Source organism: Orcinus orca, chromosome 13 (assembly GCF_937001465.1).
Source record: "Orcinus orca chromosome 13, mOrcOrc1.1, whole genome shotgun sequence".
NCBI lineage: Eukaryota > Metazoa > Chordata > Mammalia > Artiodactyla > Delphinidae > Orcinus > Orcinus orca.
Window position 1 is genome coordinate 25,976,049 of NC_064571.1, and position 21,476 is coordinate 25,997,524.

At 46.0% G+C, this 21,476-nt stretch overlaps 1 protein-coding gene across 8 annotated transcripts in view; it reads right to left on the minus strand.

The window, feature by feature from the left end:
- TET3 (tet methylcytosine dioxygenase 3) overlaps positions 1–21,476 on the minus strand; it is a 111,732-nt gene that overhangs the window by 69,873 nt on the left and 20,383 nt on the right. The window lies entirely within an intron of this gene.

The window sequence follows — 21,476 nt, forward strand, 5'->3', positions numbered from 1 at the left end:
CATTGCAAAGTGAAAAATGAAGAGGTAGGGACCTCCAGGGTGGCGCAGTGGTTAAGAATCCGCCTGCCAATGCAGGGGACACGGGTTCGATCCCTGGTCCGGGAATATCCCACATGCTGTGGAGCAACTAAGCCCATGCACCACAACTATTGAGCCTGTGCTCTAGAGCCCGTGAGCCACAACTACTGAGTCCGCAAGCCACAACTACGGGGCCCGTGTGCCACAACTGCTGAAGCCCGCACGCCTAGAGCCCATGCTCCGCAACGAGAAGCCACCACAATGAGAAGCCTGCACAGCACAATGAAGAGTAGCCCCCACTCACCACAACTAGAGAAAGCCCGCGCACAGCAACGAAGACCCAACGCAGCCAAAAATAAATAAGTAAATTAATTTTTTTTAAAAAATGAAGAGGTAAAAACAAGAAATTCAAAACAAAACAAGAAACTCCCACTTCCCAGAGATGACCATAGTTTACATCTGGCACCTTTTTTCTCCTATGCAATGTACACAAAGTTGGGGTCACTGAGTATATCTGGGTTTTTTAAAATGATAACTTCTTCCCTACTGTATCATAAGTATTTTCCCATAGCGTTAACTCTTCTTCAAGAATTTCATTTCTAATAATCTTACTGCTTTCCCTGGCACATATATAGCACATGTACAGCCCCTGATGTTGAATATCTAGTTCTCTCACATTTTGCTACATTCCCATGACACATACTAACTGTCAGAGTAGTTTCTTTCCTCCTTCTCCCACCTCTATTTGGGCCTGTGATTCCTCTGAGGACAGGGATGGAATACTGGGCACTAAGTCAGGGCTCTGGTCCGCTAAATGGATGGATTCTAACAGCCCCAGAGGCTGTATATGTAACAACCTTGATAAGAACGGTAGGATTTCACTCACATTAGCACAAGGGTTTCATCTCATTTGGGTGACAACTTAGAAGGTATCTCTAGTCTGCCTTTGGGGAGGAATATTATGCAGCGATGAAATGGAATAAAGTACTGATACATGCTACAACATGGATGAACCCTGAAAACATTATGTTAAAGGAAAGAAGCCAGACACAAAAGGCCACATGTTATATGATTCCACTTACATGAAATGTCTAGGGACTTCCCTGGTGGTCCAGTGGTTAATAATCCGCCTTCCAATGCAGGGGACACAGGTTCAATCCCTGGTCAGGGAACTAAGATCGCACATGCCACGGGGCAACTAAACCCGTGTGCCACAACTAGAAAGAAGCCCGCACACCACAACTGCTGAGCCCACGTGCTCTAGAGCCTGTGCGCCACAACTGGAGAAGCCTGCATGCCACAACTAGAGAGTAGCCCTCAATGAAGAGCCTGCACACTGCAACGAAGACCCAGCATAGCCAAAATTTAAAAAAAACAACAACAATGTCCAAATTAGTCAAATTCATAGAGACAAAAACATTAGTGGTTGCCTAAGACTGAGGGGATTGGGGGAAACAAAAAGGGCGTGAATGCTAGTGGGTAAAGTTTCTTTTGGGGATGACAGAAATGTTCTTAAATAGGTAGTGCTGACAGTTGACCAACTCTGTGAATATACTAAAACCACTGAATTGTACACTTTAAATGGAGAAATTGTATGTTATGTGAATTAAATCTCAATAAAACTGAAATTTAAAAAAAAACCTTTAGAGAAAACCTTCATTTCTATCTCTGTAAGAAGCTTCAAGACAAAAGCAGAAAATGAATACTTGCTCCAGGAGGGGAGAGCTGAGCTGGTGAGCCCACCCCAAAGGTGGAGGGAAAAGGATGGAGGAATGACAGGAATATCGTAAAAAAACTCTTCTTACTAACTCCCTCACATAAGTGTTTATCACTCCTCTTATTTCCTCATTGGGTTACAAATGAAAGTGAAAACAAGAGGGCTTATCTCAGGGAAAATAGTGGTAGTCAAGATGGGGAGACCACCTCCCACTCCACTGCCAAGTTTTGAAGGGAAAGACCCCTTAGGACAGCAGGGTTATAACTTCTGAGAGGAATGGCAATCAAGCTGGTGTGGCCATGAGCTCTGGGTTGAGGAAGAAAGAGATGAGCTCTGAAAATGCATATGCCAAGGTCCCCCAAACCAAGAACCATTGACATAAAACCTGCTGAGCAGCTGAACAGTCACAGATGAGTCAGACAAGAAATGTAGGATGGTTCAAAAGGTCCTTATTATTCTAAAAAAGGGCAGGGGAGAAGTTTGCAAGAGATTCAGTAAAATAACAAATAAGATAGAGAATATGTATTAAGCAATTAGTATGCCCTTAAAAAGCTAAGTTTTTTAGTTGTTTTTGTTTGTTTGTTTTTGCGGTATGCGGGCCTCTCACTGTTGTGGCCTCTCCCGTTGCAGAGCACAGGCTCCGGACGCGCAGGCTCAGCGGCCATGGCTCACGGGCCCAGCCGCTCCGCGGCATGTGGGATCTTCCCGGACTGGGGCACGAACCCATGTCCCCTGCATTGGCAGGCGGACTCTCAACCACTGCGCCACCAGGAAGCCCAAAAGCTAAGTTTTGTTGAAAAAAATGAATCATGTTTTTAATACCCACAATACAAGAGGGTGCTGCCACGGCAAGATAACTATCTGTTCCATGTCCCCCTTGTGATGCAAATGACCACTCCAGAACCTCCACAGAAGGACCTGGGGCCTGGTGACCTGCTAGCTCTGGCCAAGCCGTGGGACATATCCAAGGCTCCCACTTTTGGCTGTCTGGCCACTAACCCAAAAATTGCCAAAGGGGTTAATCCCACACCTCCAGCCCAGGTGTCACTCCTCAGAAAGCAGCCATGCCCCACCCAAGGCAGGGAGATCCTTGCTCTTCAGCCCTTTTCGCAAAAGGGAGTGGCAGTGGCAGTGGCTGCACCAGTTTTTCTGTTTGTAGAAAATGAGAAGCATATTTTTATTTGGCTTCAGTTATCAGAGCATTTTAGTGTGAATTATTTAGATATTTGGGGATTTTTTTCTACTTGACTCAGAGGCTGGACAAATGCTAACGTATATATAACACTTTCTACTTTCCAAGCATGTTCTAAGAGCTTTACATTTTTCATCCTCATAACCCCTTATTTTACACAAGAGAAAACTGACGCATAGGAGGTGAAGCAACTTGTCCTGAGGTAATGCTGGCTGGACCAGTTTTAAAGTCCCTCTCTCTCACCACCTCTGGCCATGATCACTGGCCAACACCAAACCAGCTGGGGAAGGGGTGGAGAGGGGCGCTGTGGTCTGGCATTGCAGATAGAGGGGCAAAGGGAAGTGCAGAAGGCAGTTCCCTGGAGAACTGGGCCCCGTGCCACCTCTCTGCCTGGGGAGCTGGCAAATGAGAAAGTCCTAGGAGTTAAGTGATCACCTGAGCTGGAGGGGCATGTGACCAGGAGCACTTGAGCAGAGAGACCAGATTCCTAGCCCCAGCTCTTCTAAGACTGCCTGACAGTGAGTCCTGGACAAGTCATTTTATCTATCTGGGCCACTTGCTTTAAAAAAAAAAAAAAAAAAAGTCAGGGAAAACTGAGATTCTGCTACAGACAAAAGGAGACTAAAAAAACCTGACCAATGAATATGTGTGATCTGGGGTGTTTCCCCCTACAAAAGAGGTAGTGACAACTGGCAAAATTTGAATAAGGTCTGCAGATTAGTGTTATTAGTGTTCACAAGATTAAGTCTACATTGGTGTTGCATCTATGTTAATTTCCTGATTTTGATCATTGCACTTTGGTTATTTATGTGATTTTAGAAATTCCACACTCAGGTATTTAGAAGTAAAGCGTGTCGCATTTGCTACTTACTTTCAAATGGTTCAAATAAAAATTATAGAGAAAGAGATAGAAAAGAATACGGCAAATGTAGCAAAATGTTAACATTTGGGAATCTGAGTGAAGAGAATTCTTTGTACTATTCTTGCAACTTTTCTAAAACTCTGAAATTGTGCCAAAATCGAATTTTTTTTTTAAACTTATTTTTGGCTGCATTGGGTCTTCACTGCTGAGTGCGGGCTTTCTCTAGTTGCGGTGAGAGAGGGTTATTCTTTGTTGCGGTGCGCGGGTTTCTCATTGTGGCAGCTTCTCTTGTTGTGGAGCACGGGCTCTAGGTGCACGGGCTTCATCAGTTGTGGCACGTGGGCTCAGTAGTTGTGGCACACAGGCTTAGTTGCTCCGGGGCATGTGGGATCTTCCTGGACCAGGGCTCAAACCCATGGCCCTTGCATTGGCAGGCGGATTCTTAACCACTGCGCCACCAGGGAAGCCCCAAAATATTTTTTAGAAGAGTTATGTTACTAGATGATCTCTAAGACTCTTCCAGTTTCTGTGAAAAGGTAACATTATCCGCATCTTACAGACGAGGAAGAGGAAACAGGGTGAGCACAGCTCCTCGGCAGCAGGAGGAAGGCTCTAGAACTCAGGTCTCTGATCAAGTCCTGCCCCGCCACCAGACCCCAAGTTCTCTCCACCGCTGAAGGACAGTGAGCCCCACACGCTACCCCAGGCACTGGATGAGAACTGCAGAGCAGAAGGCAAGTAAGAAATAGGACACCTGGGCAGTGTCAGGCTGGCTGTCGGGAGAATTGGAGAGCCTCAGGATGTGGGCTATTCCACTCCCCACCTAGACCCCTTCCCCCTACATGTACAGAGCACACCCCAGAGGGCTAACCTGAAGCTTTAGCAACACACACAAGCTCCAACAGAACACACAGGCTCATGTGGAGCACAGAATCACAGCCTGAGCTGACAAGCAGTACAGCCCTGGGAGGGCGGCCTTTGGCCCTCTCTGACCAAAAAGAACACAGCATCTGGAAATCTTAAGTCTCCTAAATAACTCTAGGGTCAAGAGGAAAAAAAAAATCAAAATCACAGTTACATTTATTTCCAATCTGTTTATGCTAGTTGTACTTGTTATGGTAAGTATGTACTTTAAACATCATTAATATATAATCTGATATGAATATAAAAATAGAGTTGTTTCTGTGGGAAAAAGGTCACAATTACAGATTTGAAGATTAATTAATACCAATGAAAACATCAGTTATTAACAGAGAAAAATTCATGCTTCTATAATACTTTTGTTAAGTAAGAAGGTAAACAGAGGTTTCAATCCAAGAAGCTAGAAAATAAGAACTAAATAAAAGGCAGGAAAGAGAAATCAGTAAAGACAGAAACAGCTGATTAGAAAACAAAATGTAGTGGTATTTATAAATGACTCTAATAGATGGTTCACCAAAAGGCCAATAAAATAAGCAAACTTCTGTTGATGATTCTTAAAAGAAAACATAATAATTTACATTAGAAATGTAAAAAGAATATAACCATCATCAGTGATTAAGACATGAAGTACTTTACTAAAAAGTTTGAAAACATGGATGAAAGAATGATTTTCTAGGAAAGAGGTGGGAATATTAAAAATATTAATCAGGAAACAAGTAGAAATCTGTCAGAGAGCTACCCTCGAAAAAAGGCACCAGGCCCGGTACTTGTTTATTACATTATTTTTCTAGCTCATAAAAAATGCTGGTCTTTCTTATTCTTTTTTCTTTTTTTAACATCTTTATTGGAGTATAATTGCTTTACAATGGTGTGTTAGTTTCTGCTTTATAACAAAGTGAATCAGCTATACATATACATATACCCCATATCTCCTCCTTCTTTGATCTTTCTTATTCTTTAATTATCCCACATCCCTGTGAGGTAAGCGCTATCTCTCTGTTTTATAGACAAGAACTCCAAGGGCTCAGAAGGGTCAAGGCACTGTCTCTCAATCACCCAGCCAGATGTGGCCACAGCCTGACATCTCCAGGAGAAGGCCCAGAAAACTCAGTGTTTTAAAATGCTCCTTAAGAACCTCTGTGATCAGCCAGGTTTGGAAACTTCTGGCCCTTACTACTTAAAGTGTGGTCCAGGGAATTCCCTGGTGGTCCAGTGGTTAGGACTCTGCGCTTTCACTGCCGAGGCCTGGGTTCAGTCCCTGGTCGGGGAACTAAGATCCTGCAAACCTCGCAGCAGGGCCAAATAAATAAATAATAAAGTGTGGTTCAATGAACATCAGCAGTAACATCACTAGAGAGCTTGTTAGAAATGCAGAATCTCAGGCCCCACTCCAGACCTGCTGAATTAGAAAATGTATTGTACAGAAATTTCCAGGTGATTTGGATGAACATTAAAATGTGAGACGCATAGGTCAGGCCTATATCTGTCTGACCTTGTCCAATTCCTTTTAAAATATGCAAAAGCAGTGATTGTTCTTCTTGGAAAAACCAAAAACCAAAAAAACTGATAAACTACTAGAACTAGATTTAATCATACAAACATGTAAAAAAAAAAAGTTTGGCAAAGTAAAACAAAAACATTAAAAAAGTAACACACACACACACACAAAAAAAGTAACAGACATTTGTAATATTTGCCAAGGTACAACAAAGCATTAATACCACTAACACAAATATAAAGCTCTCTTATGAATTCATAAGAAAAATCACACAAAAGAAAAACAGGCAAAGCAAAACAATATATTCACAAAGAAGTGCAGATCACAACTAAATATAGCAATAAAAATTTTGCAAATCAAAACATTTTACACCAATTTTTATACCAATTAAAAATAGCTTAGGGCTTCCCTGGTGGTGCAGTGGTTAAGAATCTGCCTGCCAAGGCAGGGGACCCGAGTTTGACCTCTGGTCCAGGAAGATACCACATGCCGAGGAGCAACTAAGCCCGTGCGCCACAACTACTGAGCCTGCACTCTAGAGCCCATGAGCCACAACTACTGAGCCCACATGCCACAACTACTGAAGCCTGCGCGCCTAGAGCCCCTGCTCCGCAACAAGAGAAGCCACCGCAATGAGAAGCCCACGCACTGCAACGAAGAGTAGCCCCCGCTCGACGCAAGTAGAGAAAGCCCGTGCGCAGCAACAAAGACCCAACGCAGCCAAAAATAAATAAATTTATTTTAAAAAATAGCTTATAATAAACATGCATTATTTTTATAATCGGGGGTAAAAATCAATAAAGACTTTTAAATTTTAAAAAATATGACTGCTATAAAAAGATTATAAAATTTTAAAAGCTATAAAAATATTAACAGGAGTTCTGAGTGGTAAAATCACAGATGTTTTATTTTCTCTATTTGCATACCTGAACTTCCTGATTTTTCTACAATGAACTTGCATTCTTCGTAATAAACAACAAAAAAGTTAACAATTTCCTAGAGTTTGATATTATCTGAAATTTAATAGCTTTTACACTTAGTCTCTCTTGGTTTTTCACAAGCGTTTGCATAATGCCTTTCCACAAACCATCAGAGCACTTAAAGGCATGTCTTTTCTGTCCTCATCAAGCACTGGGAGCCCCAAATAAACAGAGCCCCTTTTACATTACTCCATAGACTGGCAGGTTTTCAAACTCCTGTGGACAGAGGAATTACCTGTAGGAAGCTGGCCGCAGATGCAGATTCCCAGGTCCCACCCCCAGATAGCAACCCTGTGTGTCTATGGAGGGGAATTCAGACACAGTGGTCCTCAAACTACCCTTTGAGAATCCCCCTCCAATAACCCTATGGGAGTGAGGGTGAGTGCAGAAAAGCAGGAAGTCCCAGCTACTTCAGAAACTGGGTGAACTGAGTGTCTTCCTGGTTGGCAGGGAACATCAGTCTCTTTCCACCCACCATGTGCACACGCAGGCTCCACCTGTCAGGGGTCAGTGCCCCTACTCCTGGAAGAGGGCGACAAGCAGGTATGGGTCGGGCCTAGGAAAAGGCTTTCTCCAACAGGTGAGCCAAAGCCCTGAGCAGCCCCACGTTGCAGCGTAACTGCCAGAATGCACTCTGCTCTGGGAGAAGCACTTGGACCAACTCCATGGGTTCACGGAGGCCCATCTGTCAAGAGTTTCTGCTCAGCACCCTGAGAAGGCAGCTCCTCCAGAGCTGGCAGAGATGCAGCTGGGGCTGCCACAAGGAGCTGGAGGACTCGTCATGGCCCCAGCAGGGCCCATGGCGACCTCCTCCACCCCAGCTGGGCACTGGAAGAAGGAGTAAGACTCGGATGGGGCAGGGGCCCAGAGCAGTGCTCCCGCCTCCTCCTTGGCCTCATGGGGGTACCCTGGGTTCCACCGTTTCCAGGGGTTTAAATGAACTAGCAGAAGAGCCAGAGAAAGAATTTCTATCTCTCCTCTGCCGCCCTGAGCATTGAAGGAGAGGGCAAGCACAGACCACAAGCTAAATGAGAACCATTCACTGCTGCAGTAAAACGCAACGCGGTGACACACTGAACCAGATGCACAAGGGTTGGGAAGTGGCTCACAGCCCACCTGTAATTGCTATTTCTTTCACATGCACGAGCCAAGCTGGTTCCCTCCCCGACACCTTTTTTTTTTTTTTGCTGGCTGCTTGGAGTTTATTTTCTACTTGGTGCAAGGCACAGGTTAGAGGGTGGTGCCGGGAAGGCTCTCCTGTGGCTTGGCCCCACCTTCTTTTTACACAGGCCAAGAGGCAGAAATCCCAACCTCTGCTTAACGGCAGCGGGGATTCTCGTGTCTCCAGGTCTGTAGACCCCATGCCCCAGGGATGAGGAGTCCCTCATTCATGGGTCCTGGTGGGTCCAGCCTTCCTAGGCAGCAGCAATCAGGGACCTGTGGTTATGGTAAGACCGGCAGGGCAGCAAGGCAGAGTGGCTTGCACTGGACAGTTCCACCAAGAAAATGTGCCTTCCATTCCCCAGTTACAAGTAAAAACTTAAAATGAAAACACAATGAGAAGGATTAGCACATTGACGGGAATAAACTTCACCTAGAAATCCTGGCCGGGGGGCTGGGGGGGGGGGGGCGGGGGGCGGTCATAGACTCTGGAAGAGAACAGTAGAGAGAAGACACTACATTTGAGAAAGGAGACCAGCCACACAGACGCGGAGCCAATTTCACCAGTGGTCTTACAAGCTCTGCTTCCAGCCTTGATGAATCCTCATCCCCAAAGAGCAGTTGCAGATAAGTTTGTTTTATGCCGTCCTCAGGTATCTGGAAACCACGAGGGCAGCTCTCCCTATTACTTAGTGCTAATGAGGGTTAATGACCAGTGGGCATCAGCCCCAGGGTAATTATGAGGTATGGGTTCAGAGGGCTCCTCCCTGATATCTGCCTGTGGGAAAATGGCCCAGGACCTTCTTTTTACTGTGGGGACAGGGCAGGTGCCCCGTCTCTGTTACCCGCCTCACAGCTCCCAGGCTTGGCTGCCAGGGCTGCTTTAGATTCTGCTCCTCACGTTGGCCTAGGTTGTCACACTTTGAGGAGGTGAAGCTCATTGTCTCTGTCATCAATTTGATTCCACAGCATTTATTAAAAGGATTTACTGCATGCCAGGCTTTGTGCCAGGTACTAGGGAACGAAATTGAGCAAGATGAGCACCTCACCACGAGGAATTCATACCAGGCACTAAAGTATCACTGCATTGGTACAGACAGTGCATACAGGGAGTGAGGGAACAAGGGGCTGCTTGGCCATCACAGAGGAGCCGACAAAAACCAGAGCATTTCTAATATACCTGCAATAGCCGGCTAGAAAGTATAAAGGCAAAAACAACAACAGAATCTACAGTATCCAAGGAATAAGCTTAATGAGAAATGTATAAGACCATATGAAGAAAACTTTAAAAAACTTTGATGCACACAAAAAGACTAGAATAAACAGATACACTTCCTATTCCCTGGATAGGAAGACTCATTATAAAGCTGTCCATTCTCCCCCAAGTAATCTATAAATTCCATGTAATCCCAATTGAAAAATCCCAACATTTTTCACAGAACTTGACAAATTGTTTGTAAGCATATTTGGAAAAGGAAATCATTTGGCAAAAGAAAAGCCAAAGAAATGTTGTGGAAAAAAATGAGTTTGTTTTTGTTTAAACCAAATTGTTACATAAAAATTGCAGTAATTAAAACAATGAAATACTGACACAGAATCAGACAAATAATTCAATGGAACTGAAGAGAGGCCCTAAAACATTTGCTCATGAATATATGGGTATTTATAAAATGCTTAAGGTAGAATTATAAACCATTTGGGAAACTATAAATATTTAATAAACAGACTGGAGATAACAGTCTTTCTATTTGGGAAAAATCAATCCTTATCTTATTCCATATACAAAAATAAATCTCAGCTTAAAGAGATCTAAATATGTAAAATAAGACTATACTATAAAGTAAAAACTTGGGACTTCCCTGGTGGCGCAGTGGTTAAGAATCCACCTGCCAATGCAGGGACACGGGTTCCATCCCTGGTCCAGGAAGATCCCACATGCCTCGGAGGAACTAAGCCTGTGCACCACAGCTACTGAGCCTGCGCTCTAGAGCCCGTGCGCCACAACTGCTGAGCCCATGCACCACAACTACTTAAGCCCGCTCGCCTAAAGCCCGTGCTCCACAACAAGAGAAGCCACCGCAACGAGAAGCCCGCACACCGCAACGAAGAGTAGCCCCCGCTCGCCAGCAACTAGAAAAAGCCCACGGACAGCAATGAAGACCCACCGCAGACAAAAATTAATTAATTAACTTAAAAAACAAAGAGTTGCATGGTTCTCTTCTAAAAAAAAGTAAAAACTTGGATGTCAAAATACTGATGAATTCCAATTGTACAAAAATCAAATTCCATTTGACAGACACAGTGAAAGACAAATGAGAAGCCAAATTTTTTTTTCAAAATATAATAGAGGTTAATGCTGATAATATATTAAGAACTTTAATGGATCAATAAAAAGACAATCTAATTTAAAGTAGGTAATGGACATAACAGGTAATACACAGAATGAGTGCAAAATGGTTAACATTTAAAACACTCTCAGGAATTCCCTGGTGGTCCAGTGGTTAAGACTCAGCACTTTCACTGTGGTGGCCTGGGTTCAATCCCTGGTCAGGGAACTAAGATCCCGCAAGCCGCACAGTGCAGCCAAAATAAATAAATACATAAAACATTCTCAAGTTCACTAATTAAATACACTAATATGATATATCTTTTTTCACCTACCAAATTGGCAAAAATTAAAAACTGGTAATTCCTCATTCAGTGTTAGTAGTAGAGCAAATTTGATAGATATTATCAAATTACCTTTTGGAGGGTAATTTGGTGGTGTCAATTAAAACTCCATTCATATGATTTTGCCCTATACAAACACCTGAACAAAGAACCCCCAAATATATGTACAAATATGTAAACTACTGCATCATTTATAATTGCAAGAAATTGTAACTATAAGTGTCCATCAATAAGGAAACAATTACAATTAACCCATAAAATGAAAGACTCCACAGCCATTTAGAAGGCTAAGATAAGTGTACCAACACTGAAAGATAGCCTCAACATATTATGAGCAAATAAAAGATTGCCTGATATGTATATGTATAACTGATTCACTTTGCTGTACAGCAGAAACTAACATTTTAAATCAACTATCCTCCAATAAACATTTTAAAAACAAATAAAACATACTGTATTTAAAAAAAAAAAAAAAGATTACCCCAAAAAAGGTATGGTATGAACACATTACTGCAGGAAAGGCATTACGTTCATGTGCTCATTTTGGGGTCATGTACTCATTTTGGATTGTTAATAGAGATTATACTGGGATGGAGAAGATAAACGGATTTTCAGTTTTCAGTTTACATACTTTGATATTATTTTATTTCTTTAAATGGGCTTGTACTACTTTTATTTAAAGTCCCAAAATTTCTTTTCCACTTTGGAGAAAAATAGAAAACGAAAGAATAAAAATAATTTTGTCATCGGTCTCTAGGTTGAACTCGAAGTTCATCCCTTCTCTGTCCCCTGCCCATACCCTCCCCCTGGCCTTTAGTGTCCTCTAGGGAGTCAAGATAAAGGGTGAGAAACTCTACCCAGCAAGGTGCTGCACTGTCTTCCCTTAGTGTGACCCCTGGGCCAAGTCCTTCTCTGCTGGCTTGAACAAGTTCAGGCTGGCTACAGAGGCCTCCCCACACCACACCAGGCCCTGCTGCACCCAGAGAGGGGAGACTCTGCCTTCCTAATTGGAACCATTGTTGCCAGCACTCCGAGTTCTAGGAGGGAACACAGAAACGGATTTTCAGCGGAGCACAGGAGGAGATCGATGCCCACCCTGTTTCTTCTAGCACTATGGATCCCTCACTTGTCTTCTACTGTCCTCTCCATCTTAGGACATTATTCACAGCCTCAAGGACACCAACTGGGCCATAGCTTCTAGAGGTGCATGAAAGAACAGGGAGCAAGACTTGAACCTGCAGCCTAGGCCAGCTCAGCTGGGCCATGAGCTCTAGGTCAAATGTTTCTTTCTCTCTATCCTTAGCTTCTAGCTTCATTTTCTCCGGTGCTAATGTGTGAGGCTTTTCTAAATACTACTAAAACTTCAATTTGGGCTTAGGATATGCTCTGGTCCTAGTAATTCAAATTGATTTTGCTTGTTGGGTTTAAAAAAAAAGTTTTCCACAGGTCCCGTCTGCTAAGCTGGTAAGCTATTACTAGGTCCCTTCCTAGGGGTTTGGAGACAAAGCCCCCAAAAGTAAGCAGGCACTGCATTGTCTGGCCTTGACATTTTTCCACATACAGGGATTCTCTACTAGGCCTGTGTTAGGAGGAAGGGAGTCAGGCTACATCAGGATGTGGTATTTTCAGGTTGGGTAAGCCATCGGCATCTCCCCAAGAACTCCAACAGACATAAAATACCAAAACCTGGAGAAGGAGGCCACAGTATAACTTAGAGAAAAAGTCATATTTTTAAATGTGTTTGTGATCAAAGAATTAAAAAGCAGACAAAGATAGAAAAAATAGAGTGTCCTGAGGATCCAACTGAGAATCTAGAAAAAGCACATACTGGGGACTTCCCTGGTGGCACAGTGGATAAGACTCTCTGCTCCCAATTTAGGGGGCCTGGGTTTGATCCCTTGTTGGGGAACTAGATACCACATGCATGCTGAAACTAAGAGTTAGCATGCCACAACTAAGGAGCCCAAATGCCGCAACTAAGGAGCTGGTGAGCCGCAACTAAGACCCAGTGCAACCAAATAAATAAATAAATAAATATTTTAAAGAAAGAAAAAGTACGCACCAAATAAACCTAAGAAAAAGACAATTAATAAAGATGAAAGCAGAAATTAATGCTTTAGAAAACAGAAAGCACAACTGACAAATCTGCTTTTATATCACATAAAACTGGCAAAGCTAAGGAAGGAAAAGAGACAAAATTAATATACAACATTAGAAATTAAGAAAGTGAAAAAATCAGATACTGAGGAAACTGAAAACCAATAACCATATATGCATTATGCTATCAATAATAAATCTGAAAACAGATCTCATGGAAAAGGCAAAGTAAGTGTTTTGTACCAACAGCCACAGGGGGAAAAACATCTGAAAGCTGCAAAGACCCATCCATCAAAAAAGGTACCAGGCTCAGACAGTTTCACCAGCAGATTTTTTTTTTCCCAAATCCTTAAGGAATAAAATGACTATTTAAACTGTTCCAGAGCATAAAGAAAGAATAAAAGTTTCACAACGCATTATATGGAGTTACCATTACTCTAATACCAACATCTGACAATAAAAACACAAAATGAAAATTATAGATCAATCTCACTCACAAATATAGATGCTAAACTCCCACATTAATAAATCAAATCAAAACAGCATGTTTAAAAAAATTCCCCATTACCGGGCTTCCCTGGTGGCACAGTGGTTGAGAGTCCGCCTGCCGATGCAGGGGACACGGGTTCGTGCCCCGGTCCGGGAAGATCCCACGTGCCGCGGAGCAGCTGGGCCCGTGAGCCATGGCCACTGAGCCTGCGCGTCCGGAGCCTGTGCTCCGCAACGGGAGAGGCCACAACAGTGAGAGGCCCTTGTACCGCAAAAAAAAAAAAAAAAAAATTCCCCATTACCAACCATGGTATATTCCAGGAATGCAAAGATAGTTCAGTATTAAGAGTTGTATTAACACAGTTCACCTTATCAGTAGGTGAAGGAGAAATATCTTTTATCTTCAAACCATGTTAAAAAGACATCCCTGGCCTCGATTCCAGCTCCACCCCCTTATGAAACATGGGCCCTTGGTCATACTACTGTCCTGAATCTCAGTTTTCTTATCTGAAAGGTGGGGCTACCACCATCTGACTTGGAGCTGTCATGAGAACTATGAGAGAGAGAACTATGAAAACTTTGCCCCATGAGACACACACATGGTAAGTGCTCAACAGATAGCACTGCAGTGAGTTATTATGTAGGGAAAAGTGGGCTATAATGCAGCATGACTCCAATTTTATAAAGTACACGGAACAAGCATCCAGTGTGCATAGAATCGAGTGCAGAGGGATATTCCAGTTAAAAATGGTTAAACAGGTTGTGAGTTATGGACAAATTTCTTCCCTTCTATTTATTTCTATTTTCTAATTTTTCCAAGGAACATGTATTATCTATACAATCAAAAAAGAGATTAAAAAGCCAAAAGATGTTACAGACTTTTGGATTTAGCCAAGATTGAGGACTGGCAAGCCTAAAGGCCAAGGTGGAAAAGGAAGTAAAGGGTAGACAGAATAGAGGGTGACACCAGGGAGGGGCTTGCAGGACTCCTCTGCCTTGCGCCCTATCACCTCGAAATCCACTCAGTTTCAGGAACACCCACACAGGCATGTAAAGGTGTTCCTGAGAGAGGACCAGCTGAAGTCCTCCAGGCCCAAAGCAAGCAAACACTGCTATACTAAGCATAGCTTCACCTACTTTGCCCAAATGCCTCAGAAATTCTGAACAATGGCAATGGGGTGAGGGTACTCATTTCTTGATCCAGGTGCTGGTTACACAGGTGTACTTACTTTGTGAAAACTCACCAAGCTGTACACAGTATGTGCTTTTATGGTGTGGATGCTATCCTTCAATAAAAGTTTTTTAAAATTAAAAGCTGAGAGGAGAACACTGAGTTTCTGTCATCAGCTACAGAATTTCCCTCTTAAATTCTGGTTTTAATATGAACTTATGGATCAGAACACTCAATCCAGTATTTTGCCTGACATGTCTCATTGTCTTAATAAATACAGCATCTGGAAAGATTTTCACTATAATTATCAATAGATGAGAAAAAAAATTCCAGGGCAAGCCAGGGATATAGGAGACACAGGGAAAGCCAAAATGAATGAGGGCAGTGGCTCTCAACCCTGAGTGCACATTTAAGTCACCTAGGGAGCTGTGAAAAATGCTGGGGCCTGGGCTCCACCCCAGACCAGTTACATCAGATTCTCTGGGTCTGAGGCCTAGACATTGATATTTTCTTTTTCAAAAGCTCCACAGACGATTCTAATATGCACTAAACTAGTTGAACCAGAGGGCCTGGACGCTGGCAACTCTGGAGGCAAGCTGAAGCGTGGCCCCTGCGCATCCTGGTGGAGGCTGTGGAGGGGAGCAAGTATTTAGGGCTGAAGCGCCCTGCCACCCGCCCAGGTCTCCCTCCACATGCCGCTTCCCCAGACCTCAGCAGAGACCCCCACATGGAGGAGGCAGCCTCTGGAAAGTAAGGGGGAGGGGCTTCCCAGGGGCTGGACACCGAACCCTGGGCTCTGGCTCCCAGCTGGGTGTTCAGACTGCTCCAGATCACTTGTCAATACAGCCCCAAGGCATATACCACTCCAACCACACAACCCCAGAACTAAGCCTTAACTACTACCCAGGGTCCAAATGACACCACTGGGAACCCACAGCTGGAAAACAGGAACCAAGGAGAAGTAACAGTGGAAAAAAGGGCCACAGGGCAGAGGTCAGTGTATAGCTCAATCATCAGGTAGGACCTGACTCAGGGACAAGCGGTAGGGGCAGTGAAAAGGGGATGCCACGCAACCCACCTGCTGAGAGGTTCCAACACTCACCTCTGGGGCTCCCACACCCAGTCATCCTGCATCCATTCTACCTAGTTATGTGACTGGAACCCACAGGAGTGACCCCAACAGATGGCTCTCTCGGCCTGGCAGCCCTGCAGCGTTTTTACAAGCTCCTAGATAACTCTGACACAAGGAGTCCTTTGCCCATGCCCTGCAAAGCAGTGCTCTTGGAGGCCCTCTCTCTGCTCAGTCTACTTAGGGCTGAGCTCAAAGCATGAGGGGTGAGAATGGGGATGGGCTGAGGCTGTGAGAAGAGCATGTTAGGATGGAGAGCACAGGTGGAGAAGAGAAAGGAATCTGCAGTGCCAGGGAAAACAGGGTAGGCATCTCTTGAGCACAGCCTCCAGCACTCCACTGGAAATCCATTTCTGTATTCCCCCACTAGAGTTCTGGTACAGGGCAACAATGATCCCAACTGGGAAGGCACGGTCTCCTGGCTCTGGCTCCAGCACAGCCTGGTACAGTCAGGCAGCACCCTCTTCACACAGCCTGAACTTGTTCAAGCCACCAAATGGAGAAAGCTCAGAAGTCAAGGTACCCTGCCCAAGGCAATGGAACTTTAGTGTCTGGCAGGGCCCAAGTTCACTCTGGCAACTACAGGGGCCTGGCCTCTGCCTTAACTGTTCTCTTCCTCTAAGTCATGCAGCACACAAACACATACACATACACACACACACACACACACACACACACACACAGTCCTGCCCCACAGGTTCTGACGATCCACCATGAGAACCTGAGACTTGCAGATATAAAAGGACAGACAGGAGGCATCCTTATCTACAGAGGCTGAGATGCAAGTAAAATCTTTTGAGGTATTCCAAGAGAATTCGGGGGCAGCAAGATCTCTACTCTTCCAAGTGGTGGCTCTGTCCCCAAGATTGAGACTACGGAAGACAGGGGTCAAAACAGAGACCCTCTGCTCTCCCAGAAGCAAAGTTCTAAAGTAATGCTGTTCAGGGAATGGCCCATAAACTGTTTATCACCAGTTCACCACAACATAAACACAGGAACCAAGAATAAGCCTTTAGAAACCAGCACTGCAAGTTGAACCTGCTGCTCCGTCCAAGTATACATTCGCTGGACCATCTCATCCAATGGCTAACAGATTGGTCTAGATGGTGCTGAACTCCTGAGGGGAGCCACACGTGGCTAGAGCTGCCAACTAGTTGTACAAAGTAGGACCTGTTTTGGTCTGCAATATTTTGGGAATTAGGAAAAAGGTCCTTCCCCCCTTTTAGTTTGAGAAAAACTAACTCTGGAGGCAACCCCTTCATTTTACAGAGGAGACTAAAGTCCAGGGACTGCCGCATGGCTAATGAAAGAACCCAAGAGTAGGAGAGTTGGGATTAGACAGGAAAAGAAACTGGACAACTGCACTTCTCATCCTCCTCTTCCCAGCCAGTGGCCTCATGGGCGCTCCTTAAAGCAGTAAGGGCTCCAGGACCCACACACTTCAAATGAGTAGAAGACAATTTCAGGTTCAAGGTAAACTGCCCAGGTACAGTATTTTCTTCCAGCTTTTCCTGAATCTCAAACCCAACACATCTAAAGCCAACACCTTCCTTTCAAAATTAAGCTATCAGGACTTCCCTGGTGGCGCAGTGGTTAAGAATCCGCCTGCCAATGCAGGGGACACGGGTTCGATCCCTGGTCCTGGAGGATCCCACATGCCGCGGAGCAACTAAGCCCGTGCGCCACAACCACTGAGCCTGCGCTCTGGAGCCCACGAGCCACAACTACTGAAGCCCGCGCGCCTAGAGCCTGTGCTCCGCAACAAAGAGAAGCCCCCACAATGAGAAGCCCACGCACCGCGACCAAGAGTAGCCCCTGCTCGCCTCAACTAGAGAAAGCCCGCGCGGAGCCACGAAGATCCAGTGCAGCCAAAAAAATTAAAATAAAATTTAAAAATTAAAACAAAACAAAGTTAAGCTATCGTCTCAGCAGGTCCATTTCTGACCCCCACTACGCTAATCTGTACTCGCCAGATCCTGGAAACACTAACTTATTGAACATACGGTTGGCATGTTGATGCTTCCTTCAAAGTCCTAGGAGGTCCACTAAGTCGACGATGAAAGCAGATGTAAAGAGCAGGGCTGGCTGGGGGTGAGAGGCTTGGTCTGCCCCGTGCCAGTTCACAACCACAGCACAAAGATCAAAAGCATTTACTGTATTTAAAAACAACAACGACAACACCTGCCAGTGATGGTTTTCGCGCTCAGTGTTACAGTTTTAGGCAACTTGGTCGATGTCTCTTACTTCTAGTGATATTGTGAACATCAAATCATAATTTCTCTTATTTTTCAGGACCTAGTACTATACCTGGAACGTGGTAAACACTCAGTAAATGCAGAAAGACAAAGGGAGGAAGAAAGGGAGATAAAGTGAATGGGAAGAGGATCACAGTTCTGGATAGCGTGATAATCTGTGGATTTTAACTGTCTCAGCCACCCCATCTCTATTTGCCCAAAGGCTTCCTAAACTAATCCATAAGGAAGCTATCTCCTCCTCAGAAGCTCCAGACAGGCTGGTAATGAGGGGGAGTCCTCAGCTGACTGCCAGATGCCAGAGTAGGAGAGAAAATGAGGCCAAAAGCCCAGGAGGTCAGGGTGGGAAAGACAAGATACCCAAAAGCTGAGCCAAACCAAGGCCTCCCAATACTCCCTGCCCCCATCCCCAGCCAGCCAAACTATCTGCTACAGCCTCGGGGGCATGGGAGGGGACTTGGCAAGACCACAATGATGGTTTCTAGCAGAAATGTCCATCTACAGCTGGAGGGAGCCTAGCACCTAGGTCCCTCCTCAGCCAGCCCAGCAAGGGGGCTAAGGAGCCATCACAGTGACCCCTGCAGGTAGCTCCAGGGCCTGCACCGTGGTGGGCAGGAAGGCTCTCCCTTCGGCTCACTCACCTACCTGTACTACAAAGTCTTCCCGCTCTCCCACAACATTAAAAAATGGCTGGGGTCACCAAGGAGGCGGAGCTGAGCTCTGGGACTCTAACTCTACCACTTATTGTGCATGGTGAAGCCCTCTCTTTCCATTCTCAAACTCAACTCTGAAATCCTCTTGGTTGGTTCCTTTCCTACCATCGTCTGATATGCTCACCTGCTTCCATATCTCCCCAAGTTCACTACTGCTTGTAAACATACCTCAGAGAGAAAAGACTTCCTGCTGGACCCACACAGAGGGCTGGAGAGTGGGAAGAGCAGGCGAGAAAGAACTAGTAGGAGTGACCCACGGTGTGTGGCAAGTTGAGGATCACAGATCCTTGACAAAAGGAGCAGTGGCCCAAAGGAGAGACAGAAGGCAGAGATCCCGGGCACAGTTCCAAAACAGTTTCCACACATCCTCAGCCAGTGGAGGGTTCCCATGGGGCAGAGTATGGGAGCAGTGTGGGAGCCCGAGAGCAGGGCAGCCTGGTGCTCTCGGCACTGGGCACTCACTCCTGTCCAGGCTGCGAAGAGGGAGGCAGTGGCAACAGCGTATGCTATGGCATGTTCCTCGGGGTATCGTGAGTAGACATGTAACACGCTAGACAGTAAATGACCACGTGCGTTCATCAAGCTCAACTCTATGCCTATGACAGGCATGACGCACACCCTACATCATGAATATTCTTGAAACCTTGGCAGGACTCAGCACACAGTAGATGAGCACATTCCCGTTGGTTGCTGGATACCCTTCACCCAGGGGGCTTACCCATCCTGTGGGAACACAGACTGGGAGACCCCTTTGTCCTGTGTCCCAGAGTCTTTGCCTGATCTGAATGAGCTCACACTCCACACACATCTTCCTACACCACCACCTCCTGACGGAAGAGGATCTAGCAAAACTGCTCCACCAGAGTATGTGGGACACCACACTCAACTGGCCACCTAAGAAAACTATCTGGGGGGAAGGTGGCACCAGGAACAGGGGCTCAGATCCAAGTGCTTGCTGGCAGTGGCAACCTGGACCAAGAGGAGGCTAGGCTTTTCCAACAGACAACGATGAAAACGAGCACAAACACCTCAGAGCTTTAAAAACGCTGCCCGGGACTTCCCTGGTGGTCCAGTGGTTAGCAATCCACCTTCCAATGCAGGGGACGCAGGAACTGTGATCCCACATGCTGCGGGGCAACTAAGCCCGCGCTCTAGGGCCCGTGAGCTCTAGGGCCTATGCGTCACAACTAGAGAGCCCGCACACTGCAACGAAAGATCCCACGTGCCACAATGAAGATCCCGCGTGCCACAACTAAGACCTGACGCAGCCAAAATAAATACATTTTATAAAATAAATAAATAATAAAAACGCCACCAGCTCAGGCCCCACTCTGAGAAGGGGGAAGGAGGAAGACATGTTTGAAGGGCGTCCTCTGTTTTTCCAGGCAGCCCTGCTCCATGCCCACAACACTAAGGGTGGTGGTATTAAGCTGGGAGCTTCCATCAGGACGGCAGGGACAGCAGAATGCAGGCAGGGAGGAAAGGAGAACACACTTGGAAAGACCTGAAGAGAAGCCATCATTAGGCAGGAGGGGGTGCTTTCCGGAGTAAACAAACCTGCCAGCAGTCCTTCCTCCCAGCAGAGAGAGAAGCTCTGGCTGACAAGGCCAAAGACACAGAGGAGGGAGGGAGCTGCCCCTTCCCTGAGCCTACCTGTCCTCATCCCCTTGTCCTGCTTTCCCCAGGGTGGGGGGCAGAACAGGTGTACTCCATGATCTCCGTGTCCACAGCCCTCAACAGCACACAGGTGATTACAGCAGTGGGCGGCCAGAGGCGGAAGTGGAGGTGACACCTGGGGGTTTCACCGGAGAAGGGGTGTGGAGTGAGCTCACAGCTCTCTCCTCCCCACGCACAGCATCGCCAGTATCAACCACCTCTGCTTGCCTCAGGGGCCTACCACGGTCTTGTCCCAGGTGGTCACCCACTACTAGCGTCCTCATCAAGGCTTGCCCAGCTCCCCAGGAGAGCCAATGCCACCTGGCCCTTCTCCTTCTCCCAGAAGCAAATTTCTTGCCCTCCCCCAAGTACTTCCTTGATGTAAGTTCCTTTGGGAGGAAGCCAGGGAACCACCCCAGCTCCTGATCCACCCCGCAGCCTCACCCAGTAGCCCCCATCCCCTCTGGGAAGGCAGAGCCCCTCCCTGACAGCGTCCCCACCCAGGCAGTGAGGGTGGTACTTCCAGCGCCTCCAGGGAGCTTCCCGCAGTTTTCCCAGGAAGCCAGAGGAGGATTTCCAGGGAGAAAAATCTCAGAGCATCTGGGGACATGAGCAGCTCACCCACCTGCTACCCAAGCAACCAGATTCCCCCAGCTCCTCACAGGCTCCAGGGGCTGAAGGAGAAGACAGAGCTGAGGCAGGGGCAGGAATGGGCTCCCTCCTCCTAGAAGTCCCATCCAGTCCTGCCTTGCCTACCTGTCCCTACACTCCTTCCCCAGCCTCTCTTCTCTTGACTTGAGAGGCAGCCACGCTGAGCTGCCTCTTGCTCTGTTTTCTCCACCCTGGGCCAGCAGAGGATACCGCTGAGTAATCCCAAACTCACGGCGGATCCCCAGCCCTGAAAACAGGGCAAAGCCCAAGGAAACCTACTGATCCTGGTCCTTGCCAAC